At 36.8% G+C, this 15,177-nt stretch overlaps 2 pseudogenes; one reads left to right on the top strand and one right to left on the bottom strand.

The window, feature by feature from the left end:
• Positions 1 to 320: 320 nt before the first annotated feature.
• Positions 321 to 1,144, top strand: LOC131418850 (olfactory receptor 7A10-like; annotated as a pseudogene).
• Positions 1,145 to 14,166: 13,022 nt separating this feature from the next.
• On the bottom strand, positions 14,167 to 14,976 carry LOC131418849 (olfactory receptor-like protein OLF4; annotated as a pseudogene).
• Positions 14,977 to 15,177: the final 201 nt, after the last annotated feature.

Here is a 15,177-nt window from a genome sequence, read left to right as displayed (position 1 = left end):
GTCTCCTGCTCAGTCTTCCTTGAGGTCTCTTTTCAAGTGTAACCTTATTTTTAGGTCTTCCTGAATGCCCAGTAAAAATAACATCCCATCCAGTTTCTTTCATATCTGTTTTTTTTCCACATAACATTGTAATTGCAGCATTTCAACTCTGTTACTAAGACCTGTTTCTGTAAAACTTAATTGTGCTATTATTTTTTTTCTAGTCCTCACCACTATCACATGGGGATTTGGGCAATGATACCCAAATTTCAGAATTTCTTCTTCTGTGATTATCAAAGTAACCAGAATTGCAACCTCACATATTTGGGCTTTTTCTCTCCATGTACCTGATCACTGTGTTTGGAAACCTGCTCATCATCCTGGCCACCATCTCAGACTCCCACTTCCACACACCCATGTACTTACTCCTCTCCAGCCTGTCCTTTGTAGACATCTGTTTCATCTCCACCACAATCCAAAAGATATTGATGAATATACTGACACAAAGCAAAGTTATAACCTATGCAGGTTGCATCACCCAGATGTATTTTTCCATACTATTTGCAGAGTGAGACAACTCTCTCCTGGTTATGATGGCCTATGATCACTTTGTGGCCATCCGTCACCTGCTACACTGCATGGTCATCATGAACCCCCAGCTCTGTGGACTGCTGGTTCTGGTATCATGGATCAAGAGTGTCCTAAACTCCTTCTTACAAAGCTTCATGGTGTTGTCAATCTGCACAAATGTGGAAATCCCCCACTTTATTTGTGAACTCAACCAGATTGCCCAACTTGCCTTTTCTGACACCCTTCTTAATGGCACAGTGACGTATTTTGAAGCTGGGCTGTTAGCTAGTGGTTCCCTTGCTGGTATCCTTTACTTACACTCTGAGATAGTTTCCTCCATATGTAGAATCTTGTCACCTCAGGGGAAGTATAAAATATTTTCCACCTGTGCATCTCACCTCTCAGTTGTCTCCTTATTTTATTGTACAGTCCTAGGAGTGTACCTCAGCTCTGCTGCTACATACAGCTCACACTCAAGTGCAACAGCCTCAGTGATGTACACTGTGGTAACATCATATTGAATCCCTTTATCTACAGTCTGAGAAATAAAGACATAAAAGGGTCTCTGAAAACATTTTTGAGATGGCAGCTATAAAAAGCCAATTGTCCTGAGGCTGAAGAAGTGCCCTTGATTGCATGGCTCAAAGCCTCGGAACGAGAAATTGTGATTCTTTGATCATTTTGAAATAGAACTTGCTTCTTCTATTTATTTCCTGGGATTCTATTTCTTTGAATTCAACTTCTCTATACAATTTTGGTGACTCACTTTATTAAGCTTTCTATTCTGTCTGACATATAGACCATTATTCCTGTTTTCTGTTTTCATACACTCCTAAAGTATTTCCCAAATTTGGATCAAAAATATTTGGCAATTTCTATATCTTTCATGGGACAACTTGGATTTCTTAAAAATGATTTCTTCTTAAATGACGTATCATGCCATGTAATTCTTTCCTAGTTTTCCTGAAAGAGTAATCACGAGTTGTATTACTTATATGGATAAAGCTACATTTGGCTTCTACTGCTATTTATATAATTTCATTTTATAAAAAAATATGAAACACAAGCAAATCTATCTTCAAAGGCATCTAGGTAGAACAAGGATTTGTGAAAACGGGACATTGATTAAGATGGATTTATGGAGAAGGTGATGCAAATAAATTATAGGTAGAAGGACAAAGTTAATCTGTTCTACAATTTTGATGCATTCTACTGAATTTTCAGCACTCAATTTAATAAGAAATCAAATTGATAATGAAGTAAATAGACTACTTCATCCTACTACTTACATTTTACTAATTCCAGATTTGTTGGAAGTATAAGAAAGTTTACTAACAGGAAGAAAATTAAGACTTCAGAACTTAAATTCTAATAAAAGATTAATCTTCAAAAATACTGATAATTTTGGGAAAAAATTTTATAAGGAAGGCATGATAGCCAGTGATTATCTAGCTACAAACATTTGTTGTCAGAGATTGTGAGGTTTTGACTGTAAAAATTCCAGGATTAATAAAAAATAGTCATTGATGAGAAAAAAAAATATGAAACCACAGTTTTTACTTTGGGTCCATTATTCTTTTTATTTATTTATTTATTTATTTATTTATTTATTTATTTATTTATGGTGAGGAAGATTAGCCCTGAGCTAACATCTGTTGCCAATCCTCCTCTTTTTGCTGAGGAAGATTGGCCCTGGGCTAACATCCGTGCCCATATTCCTCTACTTTTTTTAGTATATGGGACACCTGCCACAGCATGGCTTGATAAGTGGTGCATAGGTCTACACCAGGGGTTCCACACCTGTGAAACCCAGGTGGCCAAAACGGAGCATGTGAACTTAACCACTATGCCACTAGGCTGGCCCCCCATTATTCGTTTTTACATCACTACTTTAACTACTGTTAAGGACTTTATCATTGTTTCATTTGGTCACAACAAAATGACATCTGTTCAAAAGCACAATCTGTATCAACAGATTGATAGTGATACTATAGACTAGGAATGCCTGAGGCACTCACCTAGGCCCATACTACTTGTTACTCCAACCATAGCCAATGTTGTGTCTGCATCAACCCTTGTGGTTCTTTATTTTTTATTATAGTATAGTTGATATAACATTATATTAGTTTCAGGTGAACAAAGTAATGATTCAATATTTGTATATATTGCAAAATGATAACCACAAGCCCAGTTAACATCCATCACCATACATAGTTCCAAAATTTTTTTTCTTGTGATGAAAATTTTCAAGATTCTCCTCTCCTAACTACTTTCAAATATGCAATACAGTTTTATTAACTATACTCACCATGCTGTCCATTACATCCCAATGACTTATTCATTTTATAACTGGAAATTTGTCCCTTTGGACTCCATACACCCATTTTGCCCACTCCTCACCTCAGGCAATCACCAATATATTCTCTATATCCATGAACTTAGTTTTTGTTTTTTTTTTTCAGATTCCACATTATAAGTGAGATCATACAATATTTATCTTTTTCTCTCTAATTTATTTTACTTAGCACAATACCGTCAAGGTCCATCTATACTGTTGCAAATAACAAGATTCCATTTTTTAATGGATGAATTACATTCAATTGTCTGTGAACACATATACCACATTTTCTTTATCCATTCATCCATTGATGGATATTTACTTTGTTTCCATGGCTTGGCTATTGTAAATAATGCTGCAATGAACATAGGGATGCATATATCTTTTCAAATTAAGATTTTTTCCTTTAAATAAATACCAAGAAGTGGAATTGCTGGATCATATGGTAGTTTTATTTTTAATTTTTTGGGTAACCTCTATTCTGTCTTTCATAGTGGCTAGACCAATTTACATTCCCACCAAGAGTGCACAAGTGTTCCTTTTCCTCGACATCCTTACCAACACCCGTTATTTCATGTCTTTTTGATTATAGTCATTCTAAAAGGTGTGAGTTGATATCTCATTGTGGTTTTGATGTGCATTTCCCTGATGATTAGTGATGTACAGCATTTTTTCATGTACCTGTTGGCCATCTGTATGTCTGTAAAAATGTCTGCTCAGATCCTCTATTTTTTAATTGGATTCTTTGTGTTTTTGCTATTGAGTTGTATGAGTCCTTTATATATTTTGGATATTAACTCCTTACCAGACATACGATTTGTAAATGTTTTCTCGCATTCAATAGGTTGCCTTTTCATTCTGTTGTCAGTTTCCCTTGCTGTGCAAATGTAGACCCTGTTTATTTTATTTTATTTTATTTTATTTTTTTGCTTTCATTGTCTTTGCTTTTGGTGTCAAATCCAAAAACCATCACCCAGACCAATGTCAAAGAGCTTACTGCCTATGTTTTCTTCTAGTTTTAGGGTTTCAGGTCTTATGTTCAAGTCTTTAATCCATTTAGACTTAGTGTTTATGTATGGTGCAAGATAGAGGTCTACTTTCATTCTTTTGCATGTGGCTGTGCAGTTTTCCCAACACAATTTATTGAAGAGACTGCCCTCACCCCATTGTATATTCTTGTCTCCCTTTTCATAAATTAATTAACCATATATGTGTGGGTTGTTTGTGGGCTCTCTATTCTGTTCTATTGATCTATGTATCTTTTTATGCAAATACCATATTCTTTTGATTACTATAGCGTTGTAATATAGTTTGAAATCAGGGAGTGTGATGCCTCCAGCTTTATTCTTCTTTCTCAAGATTGCTATGGCTATTTGGGGTCTTTTGTTCTTCTATACAAATTTTAGGATTGTTTGCTCTTTTTCTGCAAAAAACGCTATTGGAATTTTGATAGAGATTGCAATGAATCTGTATATTGCTTTTGTGTAGTATGGACATTTTAACAATATCAGTTCTTCCAAACCATGAGCTTGAAATATCCTTCCATTTATTTGTCATCTTCAGTTTTTTTCATCAATGCCTTATAGTTTTCAGAGTACAATTCTTTCACCTCCTTAACTAAATTTATTGCTAGGTATTTTATTCTTTTTGTTGCAAATGTAAATGGGATTGTATTCTTGATTTCTCTTTCTGCTAGTTCCTTATTAGTGTATAGAAATGCAACTGATTTTTGTATGTTGATTTTTGTACCCTGCAACTTTAGTGTATTTATTTCTAATAGGTTTTTGGTGGATTCTTTGAGGTTTTCTGTATATAGACTCATGTCATCCACAAATAGTGACAGTTTTACTTCATTTCCAATTTGGATGCCTTTTATTACTTTTTCTTGCCTAATTGCTCTGGCTAAAACTTCTAGTACTATGTTGAATTAAAGAGGCAAGATTAGGTATCCTTGTCTTGTTCCTCTTCTCATAGGAATAGCTTTAAGTATTTTACCTTTGAGTATTAATGTGGTATATCACATTGATTAATTTGTAAATACTGAACCATCCCTGTATCCCTGGAATAAGTTACACTTAATCGTGGTGCATGGTCCTTTTAATGCATTGTTTTATATGATTTGCTAATATTTTCTTGAGGATTTTTGCATTTATGTTCCTCAGCGATATTGGCCTGTAATTTTCTTTTTGTGTGTTGTCCTTGTGTGATTTTGGTATCAGGGTGATGTTAGCCTCATGAAATGACTTAGGAAGCATTCTCTCCTTTTCAGTTTTTTGAAAGGGTTTGAGAAAGATATGTATTACATCTTCGTTGAATGTTTTGTATAATTCACCAGAGAAGCTATCTGGTACTGGACTTTTGTTTTTTAAAAGGTTTTTGATAGTTTCAATATCCTTACTAGTGATTGGTCTATTCAGATTCTCTATTTCTCCTTGATTCAGTTTTGGAACATTGTATAATTTTAAGAATTTATCCATTTTTTCTAAGTTATCCAATTTGTTGGCATATATTTTTCATGGTATTTTCTTATAATAATTCATATTTCTGTGGTATCTGCTATAATTTCTCCTCTTTCATTACTAATTTTATTTATTTGAGACTTCTCTCTTTTTTCTTAGTAAATTTAGCTGTTGGTTTGTCAATTTTGTTTATCTTTTCAAAGAACCAGCTCTTAGTTTCACTGATCCTCTCTATTGTCTTTTTAGTCTCTATTGCATTTATTTCTGCTCTGATTTTTATTATTCCCTTCCTTCTGCTGACTTTGAGCTTTGTTTGTTCTTCTTTTTCTAGTTCTTGAAGCATAGTGTTCTGTTTAAGATTTTTTTTGGTTTTGTGAGGTAGGCCTGTATTGCTATACGTCTCCCTTAATACCACTTTTGCTGCATCTCATAAGTTTTGGTATGTAGTGTTTTCATTTTCATTTGTCTCCAGGTATTTTTTCATTTCTCTTTTGATGTCTTCATTGATCCAATAGTTGTTCAGTAGCATATTGTTTAGACTCCACATATTTGTGGCTTTTCTAACTTTCTTCTTATAGTTGATTTCCAGTTTCATACCATTGTAGTAAAAAAAAAGCTGCTTGATATGGCTTCAATCCTCTTAAATTTGAGACTTGTTTTGTTTCCCAACATATGATCTGTCTTTGAGAATGTTCCATGTTCTCTTGAAAAGAATGTGTATTCTGCTGCCTTTGGATGGAATATTCTATATATATCTATTAAGTTCATCTGGTCTAATGTTTCATTTAAGGCCAATGTTTTCTTGTTGACTCTCTGTCTGGATGATCTATCTATTGATGTAATTGGGGTGTTAAAGTCTCCTACTATTATTATGTTGCTGCCAATTTATCCCTTTAGGTGTCTTAATACTTGCTTTACATATTTTGGTGCTCCTATGTTAGGTACATATATATTACTAAATGTTATGTGCTTTTGGTGGAATGTCCCCTTTATCATAATATCATGTCCATTTTTGTCTCTTGCTATCTTTTTTGTCTTAAAGTCTATTTTGACTGATATAAGTATAGCTACACCAGTTTTCTTTTGAGAGTATCAACTTCCATCCCTTCACTTTGAGCTATGTTTCTCTTTAGAGCTGAGATGGGTCTCCTGAAGGCAGCATATTGTTTGATCTTGTCTTTAAATCCACCCAGCCACTCTGTGTCTTTTGATTGGTGAATTCAATTCATTTAGATATAGCATGATTATTGATATAAGAGGACTTAATGTTGCCATTTTATCTGTTGTTTTCTGGCTGCACTATATTTCCATTGTTTCTTGTTCCTTGTGTTTCTGTCTGCCATTTCAATTTGGTGGTTTTTCTCTGATTTGTTTCTAGGTTTCCTCTTTTTATATGTTTTGTGTCTGTTATGAATTTTTTTGTGTTTTCCATGACGTTCGTGTAAAAGTTCTCATAGATAAGATAGTCCTTTTTCTGCTGACAGCATCTTATCTTCATTTGCCTATGCAGGTTCCATCCTTTTCCTCTTCCTTTTCAATGCAATTATTGTCACAAATTGTTCCTTTTTATATTGTGAGTTCATTACCAAATTGAAGTAGTTGTATTTATTTTTAATTCCTCTTTTCCCTTTAACATTTATGTTATAATTAACTAACCTTTTCTGATGTAGAGTTGCAATTTTCTGATTTTGTCTACCTATTTATCATGTGGCTCAAAATTTTGTATACCTTTGCCATTTTTTTCAAGTAGCAGAGCTCTTTTCAAGATTTCTTTTAAGGCATGTCTAGTGGTGAAGAACTCCCTCAGCTTTTGTTTGTCTAGGGAAGCCTTAATTTCTCTTTCATATCTAAAGGATAACTTTTCAGGTAGAGTATTCTTGTATGACAGTCTTTACCTTTCAAATTTTTGAATATATCATTGCACTCTCTCCTGACCTGTAGATTTTCTGCTGATAAATCTGCTTATAGCCTAATGGGGGTTCCCTTGTAGGTTATTTGGTTTTTTTTCCCTTGGTTGCCTTTAATATTCATTCTTCATCATTGATTTTTGATAGTTTTAATTTAATATGTCTTGGAGAACGTCTTTTTGCATTGAGATAATTGGATGTTCTATTAGTTTTCTGGATTTGTATATCCAGTTCCTTCTCCAGGTTTGGAAAGTTCTCAGCTATTGTTTCATTAAATATGTTCTCTGTTTCCTTTTCTTTCTCTTCTCCTTCTGGGATACTCAGCACCTTTATGTTGCCATTTCTAGTAGAGTCAGATATTTCTCAAAGAATTTCTACATTTTTTTAAAATCTTTGTTCTTTCTCCTCTTTCACCTGCATCATTTCTAGATTTATATCTTCAAGCTCACTAATTTTCTCTTCCATATGGTCTGCTCTATATCCAATGCTTTATAATGCAATCTTCCTCTCATTTATTGAGTTCTTCACCTCTAGAATTTCCATTTGTTTCTTCTTTAGAGTTTCAATCTCTTTGGTAAATTATTTCTTTTGTTCATTAATTTTATTCCTGAGCTTGTTGAACTTCTTTTCTGAGTTTTCTTGTAGCTTGTTGTGTGTCTTTATGACAGCTTTTTGAATTATTTATCAGTTAGATCATATTCTTCCATGACTTTATGCTTGGTTTCTGGAGAATTGTTATTTTATATTTGTAATGCTGTGTTACTGTGGCTTTTTGTAGTGCCTGATGAGTTATTCCTCTGCCAGTGCATTTGTCCTAAGAAACACTTTTCTTATTTAGGTAAGGCTTTGTTTTGATCCTAACTATTCAACGAATTGGAGATCACAAGTCTTTCTTTTGTTTTTCAGTAGGTGGCACTATAGCACCAGTCTTTGGTTTCTCTTACCTGAGCTGCTTCTGGCCATATTTGAGAATACACACTTTCCACCCTCCAAGGCCTCTACTAAGGGTGTTGGTGGCACTCTCATTATCACAGCCTGTGCCTCTTGGGAGGCTTGCTGTTGCTGGTGTTGCTTTAGTCACTGGCTTCACCACTAGAGGTGCAGTGATAAATGACACCTCCACCACATCCAGGATCACCTGGGTCAGAAGCACCACTGTCATGGCAGGGAAAAGGGGATGGTGAGCAGGGAGCCAGTTTCATGGGACTCCACCACCACTGTTGCCCATTTCCTTCTGGCTGCAGGCACCACTGCAGTTGGGAGGCTAGGGCTGTGTGCATGTCTCCATTTCTGCTACCAGGCCCTAAGCTGCATCAAGGGGACTGGGACTGCAGAGCTCCACATTTTCTTTCAATCTGCAGGCACTGCTGCAACCAGGACACAGAGTCACTCATGTGACTCCAATGCTGCCCACAGTGTTCTCTGGGACTGGGGGTGACTGGCTCAGCCACTGCAGCTGAGATGCAGGATCCCAGGCACCAGCTCTGCTGTTCCCGTGTTTAGCCTCTTCTATGTGCTCTAATCCACCCACCTTCATATGTACTGATATGTGGATCTCTCCAGCATCCTGGCATGTTTGGCAAATGTACTATTTGTTGGGTTATGGATGTTTTAATCACAGTAGATTGAAGGGGGAAAGACAGAGGGATCCTTTCATGCCACCAACATGATGAAGTCTCCCTAGAGCATGTTTTTGATAAGCAATTTTTGCCTTACTATTCTGTGCCAGGGATACTGTTGATGCTTAGTTGATAAAACAACAGGATCATAATGAGAATAATAAAATCTCATGACCAGCTACAAAACAAACTATTATGTTAAATCCTACATTACCAGGAAGAGCAATTAAGGTAGTGATATACAAATAAATGACAGACATAAAAGTGAAAAAACTGTGTTCTAAGAATTTCTTCTACAATAAAATTATATAGGAGGTCAGCATCATGGCAGAGTGAGCTTTCCCATAAACTCTACCCCAGATAAGTTATAACAAAAAGGACATTCACACTCCAATGAAGGACACTCACACAACACAAGGGAACATCTGAGAGACACATGCAGCCACACATCTGAGAGTGGACGTGCTGGAGCCCCCAGAGGAAATGGGCAGAGGTAAGGAGAAATCCTCCCCCTCCCCATCCAATGAGTGTCTCCAGGTCCGTGTGGCTCCCAGAGAGGGGGGAGGGGTGGCCCTCTGTGGGGAAAACCATCTCTTTCCAAGCTTTCTCACAGCCTGTGGGAAAATCCCATATAGAGGGTTCTGAACTGTTTGAAGGGTGCTGTCAACATCTGAGCACCCCAGGAGAACAGGTAGTGAGGGAAGAGTGAGAAGCCACCTGGGATTGAGCAAGCAAAAGAGAGAGCCCCTCCCCACTGCACAGCTGGCACTCCAGCTCAGCTGGTTGGTCAGAGCTCTTGGCTCATGGATCACAGGGGGCTCAGAATACACAGCCCTTGATTCCCACCCAGTGGCAGCAGGTGGAAACTGCAACCAGATATTGTTAGAATGAGGAAAAACAAATCAAATCAGCAGGCACAATGCAAAAACACATTAAATCTCCAGACCAGAAGAGAATGACAAGCACCCAGAAATGAACCCTGTAGGCACAGAAATTTATAACCTAAATGACAAAGAATTCAAAACAGCTAACATAAAAAAAGCTCAATGAATTACAAGACAACACAGATAAACAATTCAACTAGATCAGGAATTTCTTCACAAAAGAGATTGAAACCATAAAGAAAAATTAACCAGTATTGTTGGAGATGAAAAACACAATGGGAGCGATAAAGGAAAATCTGGAATCTTTAAAGAACAGAGCTGACAATACGGAGGAAAGAATTAGCATTATTGAGGCTAGGAATGCATATATGCTCCAGATGGAGGAGGAGAGAGAACTAAGACTAAAAAGAAACGAAAAAATTCTCAGAGAAATATCCAACTCAATTAGGAAATGTAACATAAGGGTTATAGGAATTCCCAAGGAAGAAGAGAGGGGGAAAAGGAACAGAGAGCTTATTCAAGGAAATAATAGCTGAGAACTTCCCAAATCTGGGGAAGGAGCTGGAAATATCAGTACAGGAAGCCAATAGATCACCTAAATATATCAACAGGAAAAGGCCCTCTCCAAGGAATATAGTAGTAAAGCTGGCAAAAGTCAACGACAAAGAAACAATATTAAGGGCAGCTAGACAAAAACAAAAAATAATGCACAAAGGAATTCTCATCAGGCTTTCAGCAGATTTATCAACAGAAACTTGACAGGCTAGGAGAGACTGGAATGATATACATAAAATTCTGAAAGACAAAAACTTTCAACCAAGAATGCTCTATCCAGCAAAAATATCCTTCAAATATGATGGAGAAATAATAACTTTCCCAGATGAACAAAAACTAAGGGAGTACATGGCCACGAGACCCCCCACCACAAGAAATGCTCAAGAAGGGCCTCATGCTTGAGGGAAAAAAAAGAGAAAGGGGACACAAATCTTCAAGCAAGGAGAAAAATAGGTAGACAAAATCAGAAAAATAGTAGCTGTCTATGAAAATATATCAGCAAACACTTAAATTCCACAATCAAAGATAAAGGAAAACAGAAAAAATAAATAAATATAACTTCATCACTTTAAACACACACCCACACACAAGATGGAATAAGTTGTGACAATAACAACTTAGAAGAGGAAGAGGAAAGGGATCAAATCAACTTAGTCTAAGGAAATAAGAGGTCATCAGATAGTGGACTATCTCTTCCATGAGATCTTTTATACAAACATCAAGGTAACCACTAAACAAGTAATCAGAACAGAACCACATATGATAAATAAAGAGAAAACTAAGAGTCATCATATAGAAATACCAAACTGAATTGGTAGTCCAAAACACACAGGATGAGAAACAAAGGAAATGCAAAAGAACCAGAAAATAAGTGATAAAATAGCAATATTAAGCCCTCATATATGAATAATCACTCTAAATGTAAATGGATTGAATTCTCCAATCAAAAGACACAGAGTGGCAAGATGGATTAAAAAGCAAGATCCAGGGGCCAGCCCGGTGGCGCAAGTGGTTAGGTGCGCGCGCTCCGCTGCGGCGGCCCGGGGTTCGCTGGTTCGGATCCCGGGTGCGCACCGAAGTACTGCTTGGTGGGCCATGCTGTGGCGGCGTCCCATATAAAGTGGAGGAAGATAGGCACTGATGTTAGCCCAGGGCCGTCTTCCTCAGCAAAAAAAAAAAAAAAAAAGAGGAGGATTGGCAGATGTTAGCTCAGGGCTGATCTCCACACCAAAAAAAAAAAAAAAGCAAGATCCAACAATATGCTGCCTCCAGGAAACACATCTCAGCTCTAAAGACAAAGAGAGGCTCAGAGTGAAAGGATGGAAGACAATACTGCAAGCTAATGGCAAACAAAAGAAAACAGATGTTGCCATACTTATCATACTTATATCAGATTAAGTAGACTTCAAGATAAAATGGGTGGGGCTGGCCCCATGGCTTAGCGGTTAAGTGCACGCACTCCACTGCTGGCGGCCCGGGTTCAGATCCCGGGCGCACACCGATGTACCACTTCTCCGGCCATGCTGAGGCTGCATCCCACATACAGCAACTAGAAGGATGTGCAACTATGACATACAACTATCTACTGGGGTTTTGGGGGAAAAAATAAATAAAGAAATAAAATTTTAAAAAAAACACTTTCTTCAAGATCAAAATACATTTGTTTAAAAAAAAAGATAAAATGGGTGATGAGAGACAAAGGGGGGCAATATATAATGATAAAGGGGAAACTCCACCAAGAAGACATAAAAATTATAAATATATATGCACCCAACATAGGAGCACCAAAGTACATAAAGCAACTACTAACAAACCTAAAAGGAGATATTAACAACAATACAATAATAGTAGGAGATCTTAATAACCCACTTTCATCATTGGATAGATCATCCAGACAAAAAGTCAACAAGGAAATAGTGGACACAAATGAAAAACTAGATGAGATGGACTTAATAGACATACACAGAGCACTCCATCCAAAAAGAGCTGACTATATATTCTTCTCAAGCATGCATGGAACATTCTCAAGGATAGATCATATGTTGGGAAGCAAAGCAACCCTCTATAAATTTAAGAAGATTTAAATCATAACAAGTATCTTTTCTGACCATAATGCTATGAAACTAGAAATCAACCACAAGAAAATAACTAGGAAATTGACAAAGATGGGGAGATTAAACAACGTGCTACTGAACAACCAATGGATCATCAATGAAATTAAAGGAGAAATAAAAAAAATCCAGAGGCCAATGAAAATTAAAACATGCCACACCAACTCATATAGGATGCAGCAAAATCAGTCCTGAGAGGGAAACTCAGAGCAATACAGGCCCACCTCAACAAACAAGAGAAATCCCAAATAAACAACGTTAAACTATGCCTAACTGAACTAGAAAAAGAAGAACAAACAAATCCCAAAGTCAGCAGAAGGAGATAAATAATGAAAATTAGAGCAGAAATAAGTGAAATTGAAACTGAAAAAACAGTAGAAAGGGTCAATGAAACAAAGAGTTGGTTCTTTGAGAAGATAAACAAAATTGACAAACCCTTAGCCATACTCACTAAGAAAAAAAGAGAGAAGGCTCAAATAAATAAAATTAGAAATGAAAGAGGAGAAATTACAACAGATATCACAGAAATACAAAGGATTAGAAGAGAATACTGTGAAAAACTATATTCCAACAAATTGGACAATCTAGAAGAAATGGATAAATTCTTAGACTCATACAACCTCCCAACACTGAACCAAGAAGAAATAGAGAAACTGAATAGACCAATCACAAGTAAAGAAATTGAAACAGTAATCAAAAGCCACCCAAAAAATAAAAGTCCAGGACCAGAAGGCTTCTCCAGAGAATTCTATCAAACATTCAAAGAAGATTTAATAGCTATCCTTCTCAAACTATTCGAAAAAATAGAGGAAAAGGGAACACTTCCTAACCAACATCACCCTGATACCAAAGCCAGACAAGGACAATATTAAGAAGGAAAAATAGAAATACCCTATGAGCCAGCTATCCCATAGACTGGGAATCTATCCAACGAACCTGAAATCAACAATCCAAAGAAGCTTATGCACCCCTATGTTCCTTGCAGCATTATTCACTATAGCCAAGAAGTGGAAGCAATCCAAGTGTCCCTCAACTGACGATTGGATCAGGAAGATGTGGTATATATATACACAATGGAATACTACTCAGCCATAAAAAAGACAAAATCGTCCCATTTGCAACAACATGGATGGACCTGGAGGGTATTATGTTAAGTGAAATAAGCCAGAGAGAGAAAGACAAAAATTGCATGATTTCACTCACATGTGGAATATAAACCAACAAACAGACAGAGGGAACTGTATGGTGGTTACCAGGGGCAAGGGGATTGGAGGGTGGGCACAAGGGGTGAAGGGAGGCATTTATATGGTGACTGACAAACAATAATGTACAACCAAAATTTCACAATGTTATAAACTATTAATACATCATAAAAATTTTAAAAATAAAAATTATATAAATATCCTGAGTTGTGAGATGTTGTTTATTCCATAAAACTAGTACGACTCATCACTATACAAAGCAAATGGGAATCTCCAAATTGTTTCTGATCCAAGGTTGGGAATAACTGTGAGAAATTAGGAAAACAACCAAAGGAAAAATTGTTGGATATCAGAAAGTACAGACATTTTAATAAAGGGAGTTATTTAAATTCAATAGAGAAGTTAAAATTTTAAAAATTGAAATTCCAGCATATAAATAGAAGGGTTAAGTTATTCTTTCATAATCTGATTAAAGAATCACAATTTCTGGCTACTAGGCATTGAGCCCTATAATCACAGGCACTTCTTTAAAAATGGCCCTTTTATGGCTTTCCTCTGAAGAATACATTCAGAGCCCTTCTTATGCCTCTGTTCCTCAGACTGTAGATGAATGGGTTCAGCATGGGTGTGACCACAGTGTACATCACTGAGGTTGTTTCACTTGAGTATGAGCTATGGGTAGCAACTAAGCTAAGATACGCTCCCAGGCTCACACAGCAAAATAAGGAGACAACTGAGAGATGAGATGCATAGGTGGAAAATGATTTATACTTCCCCTGAGCTGATGAGATTCCACATATGGTGGAAACTATCTTAGAGTATGAGTAAAGGAGACCAGCCAGGGAACAACCATCCAGAAGGACAGCTGCAAAATATATCACCATATTATTAAGAAAGGTGTCAGAATAGGCAAGTAAGACCACCTGATTAACTTCACAGACAAAGTGGGGAATTTTCAAGTCTCTGCTGAAGGAGAGCTGCAACTTCATTAAGCAGTGTAACATGGAAGGCAGGACACTGATAATCCAAATTACCAGAACCAGTAGTCCACAGAGCCGGTGGTTCATGATGACTATGTACTGCGTGGGGTGACAGATAGTCACACACTGGTCATAGGCCATCATGGTCAGGAGGGAGGACGCTGTCCAATCCTACAAAAAGTATGAAAAAGTACATCTGCATGATGCAGAAGTTATGACTTTTCTCTGTCTCTGTATATTCACCAGCATCTTTGGGACAATGGTGGATGTAAAACAGCTGTCTACAATAGAAAACTTGGAGAGGAAGATGTACTTGGGGGGTGTGAAGGTTGGAATCAGAGCTGACAGCCAGAATGTTTTTAGCAGATTCATGAGTATGGAGACCAAGTAAATGGACAGGAATAGCCCAAAGAGGAAGGGTTGCAATTCTTTGTCCTTTGAAAATCCAAGAAGAAGAAATTCTGAAATTTGTATATTATTCCATGGTTCCACGTGATTTCTGTGACTACCAAAAAAAGGAAAAAAGAACATGACACAATCATGCATTACTAACCTGGGAGATATGCTAGTATT

The sequence above is a fragment of the Diceros bicornis genome, chromosome 20, assembly GCF_020826845.1.
Source record: "Diceros bicornis minor isolate mBicDic1 chromosome 20, mDicBic1.mat.cur, whole genome shotgun sequence".
Lineage (NCBI taxonomy): Eukaryota > Metazoa > Chordata > Mammalia > Perissodactyla > Rhinocerotidae > Diceros > Diceros bicornis.
Note: the sequence above shows the minus strand (reverse complement) of the source record. Positions and strands in the feature narration are given on the sequence as shown.